Below are 15,008 nucleotides of genomic sequence, written 5' to 3' on the forward strand. Positions count from 1 at the left end.
CATGTAGATCGGGGTAGTTACATTCACGGCATTCGTAGTCTGTGTCACAATCTGATTGTATGGGTGGTTACCTACCCGCCGTGGCACAACGCTAGGGGCTTTGCCTCTGACGCTGACGTCCGAGGTTCGATTCCAGAGAGGGAGTGCAGTAGAGTGTGTACGCCTGATGAGCCCAGAATTAGGGCGAAACACGTGTCGCGTACTCTTTGCATTATTTGACAGTAAACTATTTCAACCACATATATATATATATATATATATATATATATATATATATATATATATATATATATATATATATACAATACAATATATATATATTGTGAGAAGTTCAGCCCCTTTTATAGTCACCCGGATGTGCTCCAGGTGCTTGTTGATGTCCTTCCGGCGGCACTTCCTGGTGTGGTGGAAATGCTGCATGTGCACCCGGAAGCACTCTGGGCATCCCTGGATGGTCCTTCCTCCACCTTCCCAGGTGTGGCGGAAGTGCAGATCTCCAGGGCTCCCTGATGCACGGGCCCTAATGGGTTTGAGCCTCCTTGCTTTGTCATCATGGTCCCCTCATTCTCCAGGGCGGTTGCCCCCTCATGGCCTGGGGGATGTATAGACCGCCTCCCGGTCCTTCCAGGCGTCCCGGCTGGGTCTGGCCCCCAGCCTCCTGCCACAATATATACAGTGGAACCTTGGATTGCGAGCATAATTCGTTCCGGAAACGTGCTTGTAATCCAAAGCACTCATATATCAAAGCGAATTTCCCCATAAGAAATAATGGAAATTCAAATGATTCGTTCCACAACCCAAAACTATTCATATAAAAATGATTAATACAAAATATAAATTAAAAATACATAAAACAAATTAACCTGCACTTTACCTTTGAAAAAAATCACAGCTGGTGTGAGGACGAGAGAGAGGAGGGTTATTGTGTAGGACGACTTTCACTCTAACCAATGGAATCCCTGCTATCTGTTGGCTCACTGGAATCTTCTTCTTTTTTTGCGACTTTAACAAGGAACCTATCCAATGACAGTTGCTTTTGCTTGAAGAGTCACTGCACTTGGACACAAAATAAAAAATGCTTTATGCACTGTAAGGTCTCTAAACTCTTTTGGGATTCCACCTAACGGGACTACAAGCAGAAGAGCGTCCCAAAGCAACCGCAGGCTCCCAGCGCTGTAGCATATCCCTGTAAAAGCGAATCCGAAAAGATCATGCTATAAGAGCCTGCCGTTGATGGGTGATAATTCCCCCTGGGATTAATAAAGTATCTATCTATCTATCTATCTATCTATCTATCTATCTATCTATCTATCTATCTATCTATCTATCTATCTATCTATCTATCTATCTATCTATCTATCTATCTATTATAAATATGCAGGGCACAGTATTACTTGGCCACTAACCAGGCTATGATCCTGTCTGACTGCTGTGTCTGTGTATAGGAGAGTGGCAGATCCCACTACAATAAATAACCGTGCTGTTCCTGTTTCACACTGAATAAAGCTGGTGTTGCTAAAATACTGAGACTCAGCTTTGTGTTTTGGGGTGCAAGACAGAGACTCACACGTTACAACACACACACATGGTCACAATGCTATAGTAAGTAGTATACGCTTGTATGGATGTTGACTATATGAGAGGCACGCCGACTGAGCCCGAGAAGGGAGACGATTACTCACAATCCTGCAGCGAGAGAGAGAGAAGAACCATCAGCTCAGTTGTGATCACGTGACACTCAGAAGACAAAGCGTATACGTACTACAGTACTCGTATTGCAAGACCTAACTCATTTATCAAGTTAAAATTTATTAAAAATTTTAGCTCGTCTTGCAAAACACTCGCAGACCAAATTACTCGCAATCCAAGGTTTTACTATATATACTCAAGCTTGTGTTGCTTGAGCCCTGAAGGTGCTCCTCAGGTGTGCAAATGTCTCAAAATATATTGCATGTTACCTACTGTATACTTTTATTATTTAGTTATTTTCTGTATTATATTTTTGTCAACAGTTCTGAGGAGTACACCTGACACTAATCTTGACTTGACCTGACTTGACATGAACTGTTGTAGTTGAAGTCTTTTTATACTTATGGAATGTAAGTAAGCAAGTAGGTGGAGCCTTTCTGAGGTCTCACTTCTTCTTCTGGGTCGAAGACTTCTGTACTGTGGAAAGAATAGACATACACATTATGTTTAACATCTCTGACACCACATCATCCTGGGCCTCCTTTAATATGGCCACTGCAAGCCCAGCTAAATAGTCTTGTCCTCAAATCCATCCATCCATCCATTTTCCAACCCGCTGAATCCGAACACAGGGTCACGGGGGTCTGCTGGAGCCAATCCCAGCCAACACAGGGCACAAGGCAGGAACCAATCCTGGGCAGGGTGCCAACCCACCGCAGGACACACACAAACACACCCACACACCAAGCATACACTAGGGCCAATTCAGAATTGCCAATCCACCTAACCTGCATGTCTTTGGACTGTAAAAGGAAACCGGAGCATCTGGAGGAAACCCACGCAGACACGGGGAGAACATGCAAACTCCACAGTCTCCTAACTGCGAGGCAGCAGCGCTACCCACTGCGCCACCATGCCGCCCTGTCCTCAAATGCTTTAACACAAAAGAAATAATAACCAAATGTAATTCCTGTTAAAATGCACTTTATAGTTCTATTGTTATTTCAAATTATGAACTGATTTGTACCACAAATACAGGATCTATAGCCATCAGTGAGGCATATGCCTGCTTTTGAAACTACTGAGGGTGAGAGATCAGGTTCACGCTAAGGTACGTGTGCTGCCCATCCCCCACCTGGGATAACACTTTGTCTGTCTTGATTTCAACCCCCTCTGCAGATTGGTCCTGCAAGTTACCTAAGCAACTAAGATAAAGAAGATCCTCTGTAACCACAATGATAACATTACTGTTATCTGCAAAGGTGATATCATCACTGCACTATCACAGACTTTAACATTTAAAAGTCTGAAGAAAGTTATCTATATATAACATAACTGAGAGAAAATTAACACTTACCATTACTTTCTTATATGCTGGACATTTTGCCAGCTATTTCATTTTTGCAGTTTTGAGTATTTCATGGAAATAATCTGCCAAAGACTGGAAATGAGAAAAGTAGCATTTTTATTTTTTCCAGATATCTTCAAAGAAGCCCCATTTTGTATACAAACTCTAATATACATTTCTTTGTCCAATTTAAATTGCTTCAAAATGACAGAGTTGATTCTGTGAATACTGTGGAGATTGTGTCTCACAGCTGGCTTGGGAGTGCCCTGGAATTCTCTAGAAAGGTCTGCAGAATGTTTCTGTGGAAATGGAATTTTGGTTTTTTGGCTCAGCCTGTTATTATCATGGCCCACACACTGAAAATGTGATCAAATGAAAACTATGTGAAATACGGTATGTCCACAACCTAAATTCACTGAAACTACAGTATTATATATTTAGCATTGGTATTTTACCTAAAATTAGACAATGACACTGACTAACAAGAACAGCATTAATCAGCACAGTGAAACTATGACTAAAAACATCCATGGAAACAAAACAATGAATCTTAAACAAAGAGGTGAAGCATTTCTGTAACTGCTAACTTCAAAATGAAATGACATGTTATGAAAAAATTGACATATCCTTAATACAACTATTTTTTAGAAATTCCATATCAACTTATAGGAAGAATAGGCATTTCAAGGTAGGTGAGCACTAAAAGATACCAACTTCATAAACTGGTGAGATGGATATATGTACCATAACTAAATTTACTTCACATATTTAAGAACATATTAATGTTTTGCAAGTTTGAAATATACTGTATATACAGTACTGAGAAGTATTATTTGCACATTGTGTAATTTTTGGTATTATTGCACATTTGTCACAGTGAATATATCAGATCCTCAGCCAAAGTGTAATGTTAGATAGATAAAATGTTTTTACATGTTTAATGTAATCATTAATATAGAAAGTTTTGCATTACTGATGGATTAAATAAGCAACAATAACAGTAACCAGATGTTTCCTGTAGTTATTGTTCTGTCTTTTGCAGCAGTGTGGCAAACTTTTAGCATAATCCTTCTTACAGCTATACTTCACTTCATTAACATTTGTGGGTTTTTAAGCTTGAACTGCTCATTCCAAGTAAGGCCACGACTTCTCAATAAGGTCTAAGTCTGGTCTTTAATTTTATCACTGCCAAATTTCCTGATGCAATAAAATATCCCTAAACAATGACACATCCACCACAGTTCTTGACCACTGTGTGGGTTCCTACTGCAGAATTCAGTATTAGTATTCTCTCTATATGTCAAGGCCGGTGTGGGCCAAAAACTTTGACTCTTTTTGTCACAGAGTACCTTGAGGTTCATCAAGGTGCATGCAGGCAAACTAGAGGAGCATATCCATCTTCTTTTTAGTAGAAACTGTTTTTTAACTTGTTACTCGTCCAAGATACTCTTTGTCTTTCTGAACAGGGAATAAAGATTATCATTTCCCAGCCTGAAGAGTTGATGTTTTTTTCTAATATTCTTTATGGGTTAATGGAAAATTGAATGTGTTTTACTTGGGGAGATTTTTAGCTGGACAACCACTCCTGGAAAATTTTCACCTCAGACTTTCTCTGTTGTGACAACCTGACGGTGATTTTGTGGAGTCTTTAAGTCTTCAACAACCCAAAACTGGATTAATTCAAGTTTAATAATAAATGACAGTATTTCTCAATTGCTTAGACACTATTAACATACTTATTAACTAAAAATTACAAACCATACCACCATCTACCAAAATACAAATTAATTTCCCGAAACTATAAACACTATTCCCCAATTTTGACACATGATTCAGATTTGTTTCACTTTTTGTTCAAACCTCTACAACCAAATGCCTTTGTGTATCAATGGCTTCACTATGTGCTCATTTAGAAAGCACTGGCTTCAATATCATTAACTCAAGTCAACAAAGCTGGAACACGTTTTGCACACAAGTCAAAATTGTTCACACAGCAGTCATGGCATTAGAATGGATAGATAAAAGGACTATGGGTCAGTTCACTCCTTTTGGAGCAATCGATCAACCACCACAGGAAGAAAGAGGAAGAAGGCACAGGAGGAGAGGTGGTGAGGTTGATGAAAAATAAGAGCAAGGAGACAAATGGTTTCAAATGAGATTCGTGCCACTCTTGCTGACTATGTCCTTGTGCATGGAATGTCGATGGCAGAAGCTGGTCAAAGAGTGCAATCAAATCTGAGCCACTTCACAGCAGCTTCTATCATACAAACCTTCAGACATTATAATGGGGAGCTCATTTATATACGACTCTCTGTGTGCAACTATGGAGTACTGTACAGTGTTACATGCAAAACGTACATGTACTGTAGCTGTTTGCTGTGTTGGACTGTATGCTGTCTGAAATACAATGAATTACTGCACCGTTTCACATAGCTACTGTGTGTTCCTATTGTAAAATGTACAGTTCTAAAGTTAGTACTTGCAGTATTTTGTTTTCCAGAACTGAGTCCACCTGGTAGTGACAGAAGAACCCTTTTTTCTGAAGCACAAGAGAGGGCGATGATCAATATGGTTATAGCCAACAACACGATTCACTTGCTGGAGATACAACAGAAGGTTACTGAGGACCAAGAAATCTTCTGAGGGACTGGTGAAGTCAGCATTTCCACAATTGACCACATTCTTCAAAAGAACAGGTTGACGATGAAACAAGCCTATTGTGTTCCTTTCTAAAACCAACACCTGGAATATATACAGGTAAGATTTTATCATACTGTGTGAAGTATTTGAGTGTAGTTACAGTATGCACTACAGTACAGTACAGCACTATATAGTGTAGAACAAACTGTACTCATGGCCTCTCTTTTTGTGCACCCTAGGATGTGGAAAAATAATTCTAGGGTGACATAGCTTATATCTTAAAGAAATAGCATAAAGGGTTAATGAATGTCAGAAACCTTTGCAGACATGTCAGGAGACCAGACAGGGGTCAAGTGAACAACAAAATGAACTGAAAGATGTCTAAGAAATCAGCAGATCTCCTGTAAACAACCAGAATGGACAATTGTTATATGCACAGAAATTTCAAGGGTGGCAGCTTATCTCAAAAGGTATAAGAAGAACCAGAAAATAATATAATAGACTTTTATTTTATATCTAAGTTGTTTGTGTGTAAACCAACAGACCAACCAGAGTAAATGTATGCATTGATTGACACTGCATGTAAATTCAATAGTTTAAAAAATTCTATTCTTTGTTTCTCTGACCATTCTGATCATTCTGACCATAATGTAATAGACTGCTTTTTGCTGAGGTGTAATTAAAATATACAATGAACAGCTTTTGTCCTGCCTGATAACTGATTTGTCCTGTTAGGGGATATTTCTTTCTTTAATAAGATGTTAAATTTCTACTACAAGGAATGTGTTTCAGTGTAGTCATTTACTGTAGTGTGTGTCATCTTTTGTTGAGAATATTTGAAGCAGAAGCAAGACACACTCCTCATGAACTCATCTTTGTTGATGAGACAGGCTTCAACCTCATTAAAAGGAGGAGGAGAGGGAGGAACATAATTGGCCAGTAGGCCATTGCGAATGTCCCTTATCAGCGCGGGTGGAATGTGAAACATGTGCCACCATCAGCCACCAAAGGGTCCTCCACCGACATGCCATCCTTGGTCCATATGACACTATGCTTCTACTGGCTTTCCTTGATGGTCTATGAGATCATTTATACCACCTCAACCAGAGGGAGCCAACTCAATTAGAGCAGCCATGCTACCTTTTAATTTGGGACAATATCAGTTTGCACCGGGCTGCTCTGGTTCATGACTGGTTCACCAACAACTCTAGACTAAGCAACATCTTTCTGCCTGCATATTCTCCTTTTCCAAACCCTATTGAGAAGTTTTTTTCAGCTTGGCGGTGAATGGTCTATGATCGAGAACCCTATATTTATGTTCACATCCTGCAGGCCATAGAGGAAGCTTGCTTGGACATCACATTCGAGGCATACAAGGGGCTTTTTCCTCCGCTGTCTGGCAAGGGCTTATACTGAATGCAATGTCGAAGAGATTCTCTGGCCTGACCCTGACCTGTGAAATAATGCTGCAGCTACATAGAATTTTCTGTATGTATTGTGTTGTACATTAAATATGTTTTGGAAAATTTCTTCATTTGTTGTTTGTTATATAGAGTTCATTGTGGTGGGGGGCATAAGTAACATTTCTCATTGCAGTAACTGTTTTTTACAGTAGTGTAGTGTAGATCTCAGCATGGTGTAAGTCTATGTTGTAGTGTATGTGTTTGTGTTTTTGAGGGTTTTTGTGGGATGTCTGCTTTTGATGTGAGGTTACCTGGTGTGAAAAGGTGCTATATAGGCGCCCGACCCAACACAGACTGGACACGTAGGCACATAAACTATTTATTTTTCTTCGCCTATGGGCGCACATCTTCCCCGTATCCCACGGGCAGCACACAGTCCCAAGTACAAACACACAAAGTAAAACACAAAGCAAAGCACACTCTTCTTCCTCCAGCACTCCTCCCAGGCAACCTCGTCCTCCTCCTCCCGATTTTGGCCGCTGAGTGGTGGTCGCTGTGTTGTGGCGAAAAATTGTCACCAAAAGGCTTTTACCTGAAATGAAGGCTATTAGGACTCAGAGGATAGGCAAACAGAGTCTATGGTTTTATTGCAATAAAACAACAATAATAATAACACAGACTCAACCCAATACGGCCAAATTGAGCTGAGCCCTGAACAGTTCAGAACTCAAAACTTATATAGTAAATTCTTATCACTCCAACCTCGCTCAAATTAGCTCATTTGCTGTTTTTCTCTGACTCCCCTCTGCACCTGTCCAGCCGATACCTCGAGTTCTCATGGGAACCATTATTATCTCCTGACTTCCCCTTGCAGCTGGCCTGCGGTATTTTTACTGTCTATTGTCTATCTTTATTTTCTGTTTTGCTTATTATGATTGGCTTCGGCCGGGCAAATGTTCCTTCTTCCATATTTGGGCTTTCTCTTATCACTTCCCTTTCCTTGGCTTGCAAGCTAGTTTATACTTGGTAGCTTAAAGATAAGCTTTAATTAAAAAGAAATTTGGCATGTGCTTTTATTTAATCATTTGCTTGGCAGGCCTGGCTTGCATTAATATCTGCACTAAGGTTAATGCTTATATATTTCTCTATATTTATTTATGCTAATACATGAATACACTAATTTTATTTTCCATACATTACATCATCTTGACCTCGCTGTAACAATGCATTTGCTGTCTCTGCTGACTCACTATTCCAGCTGGTTTCTCACATACCTATCCTGACCATTTTTTCTACATTTTATTATTGGTATCATTCCTTGCTTTCTGGCCTTTTAAACAACAGGTGTTCTTATTCCCCCTTCTCTTGTCCTCAGGTAGTTTCTGTACGTCATTCTCTTCCTGTTCTATCCTTCCTTTCCCAGTATTGGGTAATTTTCCTTCAAGCTTTAACTAGAAAATGCAATATAACTAATGTCTTTATTTAACTATTTGCTTGACATATCTTATTAGCTCATCATGTCTAAATTATGCTAAATCTAATACTTTAGAAGCTGTCATTAATTACGTCTATGGCTATACATAAATTTTTTATCTTCCATAGCTGGCTCCTTTTATCAGGCATCCGGAAGTGCTCCAGGTGCTTGATTAGTGACACCTGGCTGCACTTCCGGGTGTTGCGAAATAACTGTCTAGAAGGGCCCAGCAGCTCCCGCTGCAGCACCCCCTGGCGGCGCCTACAGAACCCAACAGGGCTGCACCAAACTCCAACCCCCATAAAGCCCTGCGGGAGTCCAGGGCACCGCTGCAACCTAGGGAGGCTGCCATCTAGCGTCCAGGGGGAGGTATTGGGTCTCCCATCCTTTCTCCCCTGGAACATATGCTGCAGTGGCGTCCTGGCCGGGGCGTGCCATACTGGTTTTAAGTGGAGAGTTTGGTTCTGAACTAGAAACTTGAAGTTTAGGGAGTTGAGTGTGCAGTTATGGAATTGTGTTAAGTGTTTTAGGAAATTCAGCTTAATTTCAAGAAATGTGTCTAAGGAATCGAGCCTGATTCTTAATAAATTATTGTTGACACTAATTACCTTCGCATGTGTAAATTGTATGCTTACATACGTTAAACACCACACAAAAGAAAGAAGCACATACTTTGTTTTTAATTTCTTCTCTAAGTTACTTTTCTATATAAGTTTATAGGGTCTTTATTGTTGTCTGTACAGAGTGAAATTCTTACTTGCTTGTGTAAATCAACATGCAACACGTCACTAGTCTCCAGCACCAAGATTAGTGAATATAATTACCTTACCTTGAAACCTCTGCTTTCCGTATCTGAAAAATATTATAACACAGTTTGCAGCAAAGGCAAAGCTGAACTTAACTGAATATTGCTTTTTTTGAGCACAATTACAAAACACTTTACAACACAACTAGCATCTTCCTCAGGACAGTCAGCTAAACTCCCAACTGACGTTTGGGTTGGGAAGCATATTGTTAATCTCAGGGACTTCCAGACTCATGATATATCATGATATCATTGTATACGTGCACATGTCAATATAGCATAGCTCAGTTCAGCAGAGTCATACTAAATTCTGGAGTTAGTTTGACTTCCGCCATACACAGCTGTGTTGCTGTTGTTTGCACTGCTTGTTTGCTTTTATAAACACAAGATGAACTGAAATGCCTTTTTTTGTATTTGAGGAAGATTTAGAAGTAAACAAGGACTGCTGGGTTTAACTCTACAGAACTTCTTTCTCAGCTGACCAGAGCACTTTCCAGAGTGGAGATAATGAATAATTGTAACTTCTCAGGAGGATAAAATGTACAAGATGTCATAGACTTAAAGGATACGTTTGGTATTTTTCAAGCTGAACCTATTTCTTCCCACTCATGGTATATAATAATTTACCATATGAAATTGTGTTCTAAAGTGGAGCATATTTTAAAAATGTAAAAAGAAGTAGCCAAATCTTTCCTTTTATGATGGAGCTGAAGGGTACTAGAGTCCCTTTATTAAGAAGAAGTCTTAAAACTTATTGAATATGTTGTAAGTGCCCAAAAGGAAGGACAGGAAAAACGGCCACGATATAGGATAGTTTCTTGCACGGACAAGAGGCCATACTGGAAGGAAGGTGGGAGCTGAGACTCGACTTGGCTGAACTGCCTTGCATTCTTTTTCTTGTCTCAGAAAGGAGGATGATAAATGCAAGACATTCCAGCCAGGTTGAGTCTCACCTCTTACAATGTCCATTTTTGAAGACAAAAATTTTATTATCAGGTATCGATCTGCTTCTTGAGATTACTGAACATACATATTGCAAAACAGCATATCCATGTTGTTGTAAGGAGGAAAAAAAGCAAATGATTCTTGTGACATTCAGCCATTTTAAAAGGAGACTGGTTGTGCACTTTACTTCGCTGCTCATCCTCAATGGCAGACTTTCAGCCTGAAGGTAATGGATTCACCTTGGAAAGACATCTGCAAGAGCCATGACTAACATTATTGATTGTTGATGCCCAGATGTGAATTGATTTGAGCATGAACCTGTCAAAACATAACCACTGAAGAAACAGAACTGTAGAAGCAAAAGTAGGATTATAAGTAGAATACAGCCTGGCAATGAGCAGACAAGCAAACACAAAAATATATTCTTAACTCAAGAAAAATAATTCAATCGGTGATAAAATAATTCTTTCTTCTGCTTCAAAGTGGACACATTTGGAAAGTTTTAAGGCTTTTTTATTTACCCCTGCTGATCGGTACCCATCAGCCCCATTGTAAGAGTTAAGAGCGTCCTTCTTATTTTTCATGCAAACTATATTAATCCAATTAAACTAAATGTATTAGTAAATGAATAAAAAAACACAGATAAACAAGGCCATAAATGTAGCAGGAATTGACACATAGTGACACAGAGCATTATTAGCAATGAGACCTAATATAGTCACAGCTTTTGTCTGTTACTTCATGCTTTAATCTAATAGCAGATTCCTATTTTGGAATTTTAAACATAGGGACATAAGAAATTTGACAATTGAAAGGTGATCATTCAGTACATTAAGTTCATTTGTTTAATTCAGAGTTACACTACCCCAATATCTCATCCAAATATTTATTAAAGAATGTCACATTTTCTGCTTTAACTATATGCCTTGTTAGTTTTTTCTGATTCCCACAACTCTCTGCATAAAGAGGTGCTTCCTGGCTTCAGTCCTAATGCACTTCCCCTTAATATCTATTGGTGTCTGTGAGTTTGTGATTCACCGTTAAACAGAAAGAATTCTGCTGGATTTACTTTATCATAGCCTTTGAAGATGTTGATGACCTGGTTTGGGACCCCACGCAGTCTCCTCTGCTCGAGACTAAACAGGTTTAATTCTCTGAGTCTGTCAGAGTAGGACATGTCCTTTAGCCTATGACACACCAGGATGGTCTCCTCTGAATAAACCCAAGTGCTGTCATGTGACAAAAAATGGACACAATACACAATACAGATGCGGTCTCACTAGTGCATTATATAGTCTAAGCATATTGTCCCTCAATTTATATTCCACAGTTTGGTTTATATGATATAAACCTAAAATTTTACAGTCGACCCTTGATATACGACCGGCCTGACATGCGAACAACTTGGTTTATGACCATAATTTTTTGATTTGAATTACGACCAACATCTTACGTTACGACCCGAATGCGGTCATGTGTATCCGCTTGTGTGATTGTAAACAAATAGCCGAGAGCGTTTGTAAGCGTTAGTCGGAGCCCAGATACATGTGTTTGTGGACGTAATTTCGGTCAGTGCAGTGATTTATATAATTTATTTCGATAATTGCTAAGGAAGGAAGAGAAGGCAACAAAGGTAAAGAAAACGATCACAATCGAAACGAAGAAGGAAATTGTGTGGAAATATGAGAGTGGTGTTCATGTGACTGATCTCGCTAATTTGTACAGCATGTCAAATTCCACCATCTCGACAATTATACAAAGGAAAGATTTGTATAAGGAAACTCCTTCCAAACAATAACCACCTTCCATTTCATTCTCCTCCTCCTTCCTTCCTGCAAGCCAAAAATGTCAACTTAAATGGTGAGTACAGTATGAAATTGTTGTTTCTGGTAGGCTAGGCACTTTTTATAACTTTTTGGTTAGTACATTAGAAAAATTATTGGTGTTTTTGGTAAATTATGCACATTATACAACCCTTTTTTATTAAAAAAAAGTTAAGTAAGTGTTGCTGTGGGAGGTTCGGAACACATTAAGGGCATTTCCATTATTTCTTATGGGAAAAATAGTCTTGACTTACAACCAACTTGAGTTACAACCAGCCCTCGCGAACGAATTGAGTTCGTAAGTCAAGGGTCCACTGTATTTGTATTTTTAATTACTTCTGCACATTGCTTAGACAATGAAAATGTGTCAACATAAACCCCTAAATCCTTTTCAGAGATTGCTCCATGTAGGACAATGTCTGCCATCTTGTATTTATAATTGTTGTTCCATTTGCACTTTTCTATTTATCTATAATTTCCAAGTGGTGGCCCAGCTCTAAGGCTTGTCCAGGTCTTTTTGAATTCTTTTTTCTGCCTTCTCTGTGTCTGCCATTCCAATGATGTTAACTAAATGATAGTAAACATCGTATACTTTTTCATGCTGAAAAATAGTCATTAATAGTCATTAAAGATGTTATTTTTTCTGTTAAGACATTGTTATCTTTTTATAATTCTCATATTTTATGATGCTCATATAACAGAGTAGACAGTGTGGAAGAGAGTTTCTGTAGAACAGAAGAAAAAGACAAATTAGAATGAAAGAGAGTGAGCAGACAGTGCAGAAAATATATGAGTCTTATTAGGACAGTGGAAAAAGAAATACCTATATATACTAAAAATGCTATTTAACAAAAAAAGTTGAAAAGATCTTTTGTGAGAGTCACAGTTGAACTATCAATGACAGAGAACTGATGAGAACGGACTCTCTATATATATATACATCTATCATTTAGTATTGTTGCTCTGTGAAAATTCGAATGAAACCCAATTTTATTTGTCACATACCATTATTCACACAGTACAAATTGTAATGAAATGCATAGTTACAGAATCGTAAAAAAAAGTATAAATATTATAATAATCAACAACCTCTCAAAAACATGTAAGAACTTCTGGCTTACATAATAAGAGAGCTGCTGCTGTCAGTAACAGACTTGTAGGTGGCAGTAAGAGGTGGTCAGACCTGCCCGGTTGTACCACAGGTTGACATTTAGAGCTATTAACATTTGAATAGAGCAGCTCCACGTTGTTGTATCCACAAATAGAACATGCCAAAAGAAGTTTATTCTTTCTAAAGTTCCTTGGTTGAAGTCACCAGAATTTTAGGGCAAGAATGAATCATCAATAGAGTATTGGTAACAGTGTGAATCACTTATGTTGCAAAGTTAATAAATATTAACCAGGATGATGTAATTTATTTCCCTGGGCAGTAATGTTGATGAATTCAGTCAGCCTTTCAATTTCCGAATCGCAACTTTAAGTTTTAATTATATTCTGTTCATGGCTCAAGAATGTCATATTGCAACCTTGTCAGAGGTGTAAAGAACCACAAAATGACCTGTTTAATACAACAAGCACTCTGATATGTCCACAGCTTCATAAGGAGAAGGTTTCAATAGACAAAACATTAGATAGCAGCAATAGCATTCTATGGTGTCACCACACCTAGTGCAGTCATAGCTTGTGCCGACAGCAATGGCTTTGGTAGTGTGTTAATGCTGCTGCACAGTAAGCATGAAAACTTAGAAGTGTTTTGTTCTAATGTGCTTATAACGGCACTGAACTTTTACTGTTCATGCCTGTGAAGTGTACTGTATGGCTTAAACTACTTACACTTCAGAAAGGCTTCATATCTTACTTACCCTCAATTATCAGCAAACACCACCATGATGTTAGAGATTCCTGATGATACACCTGACAGCCAGGTACACAGCTAACAGCAACCGACTCTGTCTATATATCATCTGTTTCACCTTGTAACTAACTCAATATTAGATTTTAAGGTTTTGAAGATTCCTGAAACAATGTTGTCTTGTAATGCTTGAAGCCAACCTTTAACAAACGGCACAATAAAAATGATAACAATACAGAGCCCTGTATCAGCTGTATCTGCTCAGATTCAGACTTACAGTATCTTCTCTTGCAAAACAAACATCAGTGACAGGATTGTCCTTATACAACACAGTCACAGAAAAAACTTGCAGCAGCTTCAGGATGGCACTTTCATGTGAACAGTGACAGCCTGCATGATAGTACAGTAAGAGGAAATGAAAGAAAAAATAAGAAATATATTAAAACCACACAGTTACAACTACCGAGCCAGAGAGAATCACTCAGAAATACTCTACTACTCCAACATCAATAGTAAAAAGGCCTTATTATAGCTGACTTCATGGACATCCACTGGGTAGTGCTGCTGTTTCACAGATACAGCATTATGGGTCAGAATCCTGATCTAGTTGTTTTACTTGTGGAGTTCGCATATCCTCCCCATGTTTGCATGGGTTCTCCTCTCAAATAACAAAAGACATACTTGTTAGGCTGATTAAGGATTCCAAATTAGAGTAGCTCTACATGAAAGTGTGTGAGTGGGCTCTGTGATTGACTGGCTCTTTGTCCAGAGTTGTTTCCTGCTTGCTTGCTATGCTGCTATAATGGGCTCCAAACCCTATGGCAATGAACAGGATTAAACAGGTTTGAAAATGTTATGATACTGACTTCTCGTATTACTTGAACGCTGTACATCTTCCACATCAGAAAAGCAAATCCACCTGTTTCTGTATGAAATCCCAAAGCTCAGTGAATGTGACTATGGGAAGCTTGCTGTAGCTTATATCATTTGTCATGTCTATACTAGTCCATATTTTTTTCAGCTAACAAA

The 15,008-nt window shown here is 38.7% G+C and overlaps 1 long non-coding RNA gene across 2 annotated transcripts in view; it reads right to left on the reverse strand.

The window, feature by feature from the left end:
• Positions 1–2,153: 2,153 nt before the first annotated feature.
• Positions 2,154–15,008, reverse strand: part of LOC114650025 (uncharacterized) — a 29,834-nt gene continuing 16,979 nt past the window's right edge. The window contains exons 2-3 of one of the 2 annotated variants that reach the window (XR_003715940.2): positions 3,047–3,130; positions 2,154–2,166 (exon numbers count right to left, since the gene is read on the reverse strand). This is a non-coding gene — a long non-coding RNA (uncharacterized LOC114650025). Of the gene's footprint in view, positions 2,167–3,046; positions 3,131–12,827; positions 12,853–15,008 lie in introns of those variants that run through there. The other variant, XR_007934880.1, reaches the window with a different exon arrangement.

This window comes from Erpetoichthys calabaricus, chromosome 4 (assembly GCF_900747795.2).
Source record: "Erpetoichthys calabaricus chromosome 4, fErpCal1.3, whole genome shotgun sequence".
NCBI lineage: Eukaryota > Metazoa > Chordata > Cladistia > Polypteriformes > Polypteridae > Erpetoichthys > Erpetoichthys calabaricus.